The sequence below is a fragment of the Atractosteus spatula genome, chromosome 1 (assembly GCF_055471065.1).
Source record: "Atractosteus spatula isolate fAtrSpa1 chromosome 1, fAtrSpa1.hap1, whole genome shotgun sequence".
Classification (NCBI taxonomy): domain Eukaryota; kingdom Metazoa; phylum Chordata; class Actinopteri; order Semionotiformes; family Lepisosteidae; genus Atractosteus; species Atractosteus spatula.
Window position 1 is genome coordinate 60,231,891 of NC_142706.1, and position 6,316 is coordinate 60,238,206.

Consider the following 6,316-nt stretch of genomic DNA (forward strand, 5'->3'; position numbering starts at 1 on the left):
GTGTCCCTTCATAATTCTGGGCTTGTCCAAGGGCTGTAATTGGGCCGTAAATTAGCTGGAGGAAGTCAAAAGAAAAGAGATAAAAAGAATGCTAAAAATTATAACCACTTAATCACTGATAATATGATTGCCCCCTTGAGAAAAGAATATTGCTGCACATACGCACACAAACTGGACAGACGCATTAAGCTTGCGTAAAGACTAGGTTATGTTGGTAAGTGGTGCAAAGCTGACAGGCAGTCACAGCTTTCTGAAGCAGAGTGAAATCCCTAATTGTCTTACAGGAACATTAAAGCCACGCTGTGGGGAGAATAAACCTTCCAGTTCAGCCCAGCTCATCCATCCCTTTTCTAAACAGCTTCATCCAATTCTGGGTCGCGGGGGAGCCCGAGCCTATCCCAGCAAGCACCGGGCACAAGGCGGGGTACACCCTGGGCAGGACACCACCAGTCCATCGCAGGGCACACACACAGACGCAGACACAGATACACGCACTCACACCAGTGCCAGTTTTCCCATTAAGCCAATGAACCCACCACTGGGAGAACATGCAAACTCCACACGGAACAGTGCCTGGGAACTGGAACTGAACCTGGGTCCCAGCTCTGTGAGACCGTCAATGCCAACCGTCTCATTTCAGAGTATATACTTGTATACATGTACGCTATAAATGTACATGTATATATATTTGTAAGAAAATGGATGAGTGGATATCACATGAAAACAGAGGTGGGACAGGACGGGAAGATGTGTGTGAAAGAAAGAGGGAATATACAGCCAAGATGAGGAAATAGAATGGTGTTGTTCAGACTAGGTCTTCCATCAGCCTCATCCATTATGTTAAATGCTTTAAACAAAGAAAGTTTTAAGAGCAATACCAGCTCGTCTTGTGGTGAAGGTTGGCTTCTACCCCGACCTCGTTGTTGTTGTACCTGTAAAAGTGACCTTTTATGACCCTTTTCATTACTGAAAGGCGGTATACGAGTTCATTCCGTTTAATCCTTATGACCTCAACATTTCAGGCCGCCCGTCGTTATTTCATGAATTACAGTAAGACCAACGGGCGTCCGCGTCTAACGGCCTCGGCTCGCGACGCCGTTCACGGGGCCTCGTTCGGGTCCGACGCCGAGCGAGGCCGCGCGCCGCGCGCCGCTCGCGAGCCGCTCCTCCTCTCCCCGGAGCCTCGAGCCGCGCTTCCACACCAGCTGCCGCCCGCCCGCCTTATCCCTCCCGAAGCGCCCATCTCTCCGCCTCGAATTGGGCGATTTTTTCCCCCGTCCTGACAGGGCAGAGCGCTTTTATTTTCCTCTCAGCGCCGTCTTTCTCCAGTGCTGTCTGGGCTGCAGGGTTTATGGGTGCTTCGGAAACGCGAGAGCGCCGCGCGGATCCCCCGGCTGGTGAATTGATAACCTCCGCCGCCGCCCGCCTCACATGAGCGGGATATAAAACACAGCCGCTAGCGCCCTCGCTTTTCTACCCCTTTAAAAAAAAGGAATTGCAGCAATGATGCAAAGGTGATAAACAGGCGCATGGTGAGTTAAAACACAAATGAATGTGAATAATCATTATTTTCATTGCATAATATTCAAGTCCCGTGTAACCCGTGTGGTAGTTAGGAAGTCAATTGACCCCAGGATCTCATCCAGCTGTTTCTGGACGGAAGGCAAAGTATCGGCTTCAACAGCATGGCTGGGCAGCTTGTTCCACACTCCCACCACCCTCTGTGTAAAGAAGTGCCTGTAGAATTTCCTTTGTTCTCTTTATAAATAACACAACACTTCACACACACACATATTTATAATTATGCATATTTAATCTGAAATTACACTCCAGCAAGGAATAATTTAAAACCCTGAACTCACACATTTTACATCTTGGTCTTATTCCTTGTAGAGTTCAGGGAACACATTTAAATCCTTAATTCAGAGGTCACCAATCCTGGTCCCAAAGTGCCTGACACCCCAGGACAAGGACTGCACACCCTGGAGACACAATGACCCCCCCCCCCCCAGGATCAGGACTGGACACCCTGCAGACACACTGACCCCCCCAGGACCAGGACTGGACACCCCGCAGACACACTGACCCCCCCAGGACCAGGACTGGACACCCTGCAGGCACACTGACCCCTTAGGACCGGGACTGGACACCCTGCAGACACACTGACCCCCCAGGATCAGGACTGGACACCCTGCAGACACACTGACCCCCCCAGGACCAGGACTGGACACACTGACCCCCCCAGGACCAGGACTGGACACGCTGCAGACCCTGCATGTCTGGAGTTGTGGGATGGACTAATTACCATGATTAATTTGATCCCTTTGATTGTTCTCAGTATTTCGATGTGTTGGAGGGTTAGGTTTCCTTAAACTACTGCGTGTAATCTTTCCAAATCTCATATTTCCAGTTAACCCATGAGTTCTTCCATGGAGCAGTTAAGAAACTGAGCTGTAATTAGGATGTTCAGAAAATGGAAAGCTGGGCTCAGTCAGGCAGAGCAATGTGGTCAAGGCAGGTTGCATTTTATAGTAAAGGAACAGGTAACGGGTTTATTCCATGCTGAAAAGAAGAGAAAGGAAACACAACGTTTCGGCTGTGGAGCCTTCTGCAGGTGAATATTTTATAGAATTTTAGTATTCGGTTTTCATATTTGTTATTTTGGGGAAGAATGTTTTTCTAATCCCATAGTATTTATCACAGTGCAGTAGAAAGTGCATCTCTGTCTCTGTTTCTCCCCACTGTCAGTGGGGGCACAGGCTGTCCTCTCTGGGCAGCCAGGTCTGTCTGTGTCCAGTTTCTATGTCCAGGCTGTGGTCACTGAGCCTGTCCTCTCTGTACAGCCAGGTCTGTCTGTGTCCAGTGTCTATGTCCAGGCTGTGGTCACTGAGCCTGTCCTCTCTGTACAGTCAGGTCTGCCTGTGTCCAGTTTCTCTGTCCAGGCTGTGGTCACTAAGCCTGTCCTCTCTGTACAGCCAGGTCTGTCTGTGTCCAGTTTCTATGTCCAGGCTGTGGTCACTGAGCCTGTCCTCTCTGTACAGTCAGGTCTGCCTGTGTCCAGTTTCTCTGTCCAGGCTGTGGTCACTAAGCCTGTCCTCTCTGTACAGCCAGGTCTGTCTGTGTCCAGTTTCTATGTCCAGGCTGTGGTCACTGAGCCTGTCCTCTCTGTACAGCCAGGTCTGTCTGTGTCCAGTTTCTATGTCCAGGCTGTGGTCACTGAGCCTGTCTTCTCTGGACAGCCAGGTCTGTCTGTGTCCAGTTTCTATGTCCAGGCTGTGGTCACTGAGCCTGTAGTTCATCAGAATCTGTTTCTCTTTGCTTAGCGTGCTGTGTTGTCCCTCAACCCAGTGTGTTGTGTTGTGTGTGTCCCATTGGGTGAAAGTGTTGCTCAGTGTGTGTTGTGTTGTGTGTGTGTGTCCCAGTGGGTGAGACAGTGTTGCTCAGTGTGTGTTGTGTTGTGTGTGTGTCCCAGTGTGTGAGACAGTGTTGCTCAGTGTGTGTTGTGTCTGTGTGTGTTCCAGTGGGTGAGATGGTGTTGTTCAGTGTGTGTTGCGTCTGTGTGTGTCCAAGTGGGTGAAATAGTGTTGTTCAGTGTGTGTTGTGCCTGTGTGTGTCCCAGTGAGTGAGACAGTGTTGTTCAGTGTGTGTTGTGTTGTGTGTGAGACAGTGTTGCTCAGTGTGTGTTGTGTTGTGTGTGTGTCCCAGTGGGTGAGATACTGTTGTTCAGTGTGTGTTGTGTTTTGTGTGTGTGTCCCGGTGGGTGAGATGGTGTTGCTCAGTGTGTGTTGTGTCTGTGTGTGTCCCAGTGGGTGAGATGGTGTTGTTCAGTATGTGTTGTGTGTGAGACAGTGTTGTTCAGTGCGTGTTGTGTTGTGTGTGTGAGACAGTGTTGCTCAGTGTGTGTTGTGTCCCAGTGTGTGAGACAGTGTTGCTCAGTGTGTGTTGTGTCTGTGTGTGTCGCAGTGGGTGAGATAGTGTTGTTCAGTGTGTTGTGTTGTGGGTGAGATCTTGCTGTGTGATCTGTTCACTCTGATGGGTGTTGCTCTAGCAGTGCTGTCCTGAGGCTGGCTGCTGTCAGTGAGCTTCAGGACCAGCTGGCTGAGGGGCTCTTCTCTGAGCTCAGCTCTTGTTTCAGCAGGCCTCTGTGTTGTCAGGAGATTTGGTAACTGCTTGTACAGACAATTTCCATGCTAGTTTTGATTATGGGCTCTGTGTTAAAAGTATTTTTACCAGATGTAACAGGATCTCAGATCTAAGCACTGCACTGGTCAGTAGTGGGATGGGATATCTCTAAGGAAAACCATTTTGCTGCTGTAAGTACTGCTGGTGGGACAGCAGGGGGTGCTCCTCCCTCTGGACCAGAATTCCAAACCAGTGCCCCAGTATGGTGACTGAGGACGCTGTGCTGTAGGAGATGGCTGCTCTGGGGCTGTTAACTCTTGTGTCCTGGCTAAACTGGTGCAGTCTGGCCCCTCTAAACTCCTCCTTTGATTCAACTGGTAGAGCTACAGTATCTCTCAGTCCCCTCTCTGACATGCTGTGTACTGGGGCTGGTGCAGAACACCTGCTGTATGTAGGAGCTGTACTGTTCATGCAACCCTTAGCGCGCCCGATCGATGAGGGCTTTATCACGACCACATCGCGAGCTCATCGTCACAAATTGCTCCTCGTTGAAGACGGCCAGGCCTTTTCCGAGTTACTCCACTGGTTGCAAATTCGGGACTCTGAGCTGCGGGTCTCGCCTCTTCGTGTCTAGGCCTGAGCTGTGAATCCTGTACGGGGGATCTTAAAGGGCCAGGCGCCGTTTTTTTCATGGAGCCACAGCACTGCGGCCAAGCAGACCAAGTCACACACGAAAAACAGAAAAGTTAAGAGGAGAGCAGAACCGGGAGGTCACGTGGCCCTCGGACCTGCTTTGTCGTCTTGCGCGAGGGGATGTGCGGCTCGCGGCCGATTCGGAATTGCCTGGCTTCTCCCACGCGCCGCAGACAATGAGATTCCATGCTTGACGGACACGATATCGCCTCCCCTCCGTTTCTGCTTCGCTCCTCTTCCTCCGTGTATCTGCCTGGAGGGGGTGGCGAGACGCCTTGTGGGGGGGGGAGAAATGAGCAGCGGATCGGCCGAGGGGAGGCGGGGAAAGAGAGGAACAACTGACGCGTAGAGAAGACGTGATGCTCATATGAAAGTAATACCTGTGTACTTCAGTGGCTGGGAATCCGTGGAGGAGAGTGAATAAACAACATATTTCTTTATTATTATGTTTCCCAGAGCTAGGTTTGCTGTAGTCTTTTCTCGGTGGATTTTTAAACCGCACGCTGTTGCAGTATCGGCTCGAAACCAACGAGATTTATGCCATATCCTTCTAATGAATCCTTTGAAGGCTTTGTGCTCCTTGGTTTAATTAACAGTAGGACACACGGAAGCGCGGTAGGTGCGGGAGCCCTACCGCACTGGTCTCGGCGGTGAAACGCCGCCTTCGCTCTCTCGGTGCGGGCCTCGCCGAACGGAGGCGCTACTCTAGGGAGAAACCGATCTGTTTCACTCAGACACCAATTAGTCCGCCGGAGTCGTACAGTCCAAAACTGGAATGCAATTACGGTGGTCTTTATTTACAACACCGGGGTTAAGTAAAGTGCTCCGAGGAACACCGCTTCCAAATTTATAACCCCAATTATTTATTTTATTTTTTTTGTGTCTAAACTACGCGTACAAACCAAGTACAGCTCGGGGTGCCATTAGCTCCGGAGAGGCTGTGCTGTGAGGTTACACACACGTGCTGCCCCACAACAACTAACGGGGCACTCTGCTCCCGGGACAAAGACGCAGAACAGCAACACAACCACGAGTTCCGTTGTTGTTTTAAGTTTTTTTGGGGGGGTGGGGGGTGGATAAGGGAATCTGGAAATCAATTAGTTGAGCGAACTAATTCGATTACGCTCAAAACACGCAGAGTTCCGATCAGCTTCGGAAGCTCTGCAGCCGGCTCTGTGGCGCAATGGATAGCGCATTGGACTTCTAGTCAAGCACTATGAGAGGTGATTCAAAGGTTGTGGGTTCGAGTCCCACCAGAGTCGCATTTTGGCGGAGTGGTGGCTCTGTGGCTAAGGGTCTGTGCCTGTGGCTGGAAGGTTGCTGGTTCGTATCCCACGACCAGCAGGGGAATCCTACTCCGTTGGGCCCCTGAGCAAGGCCCTTAACCCCAGCTGCTCCAGGGGGGCTGTACAATGGCTGACCCTGCGCTCTGACCCCAGGCTTCTCTCCCTGTCTGTGTGTCTGTGTCTCATGGAGAAAAGCTGGGGTATGCGAAAAGACG

General features: G+C 50.9%; 1 non-coding gene across 1 annotated transcript; it reads left to right on the forward strand.

The window, feature by feature from the left end:
• Positions 1 to 5,984: 5,984 nt before the first annotated feature.
• Positions 5,985 to 6,077, forward strand: trnar-ucu (transfer RNA arginine (anticodon UCU)). The gene is made up of 2 exons: positions 5,985 to 6,021; positions 6,042 to 6,077. It is a non-coding gene; the product is annotated as a tRNA-Arg (tRNA).
• Positions 6,078 to 6,316: the final 239 nt, after the last annotated feature.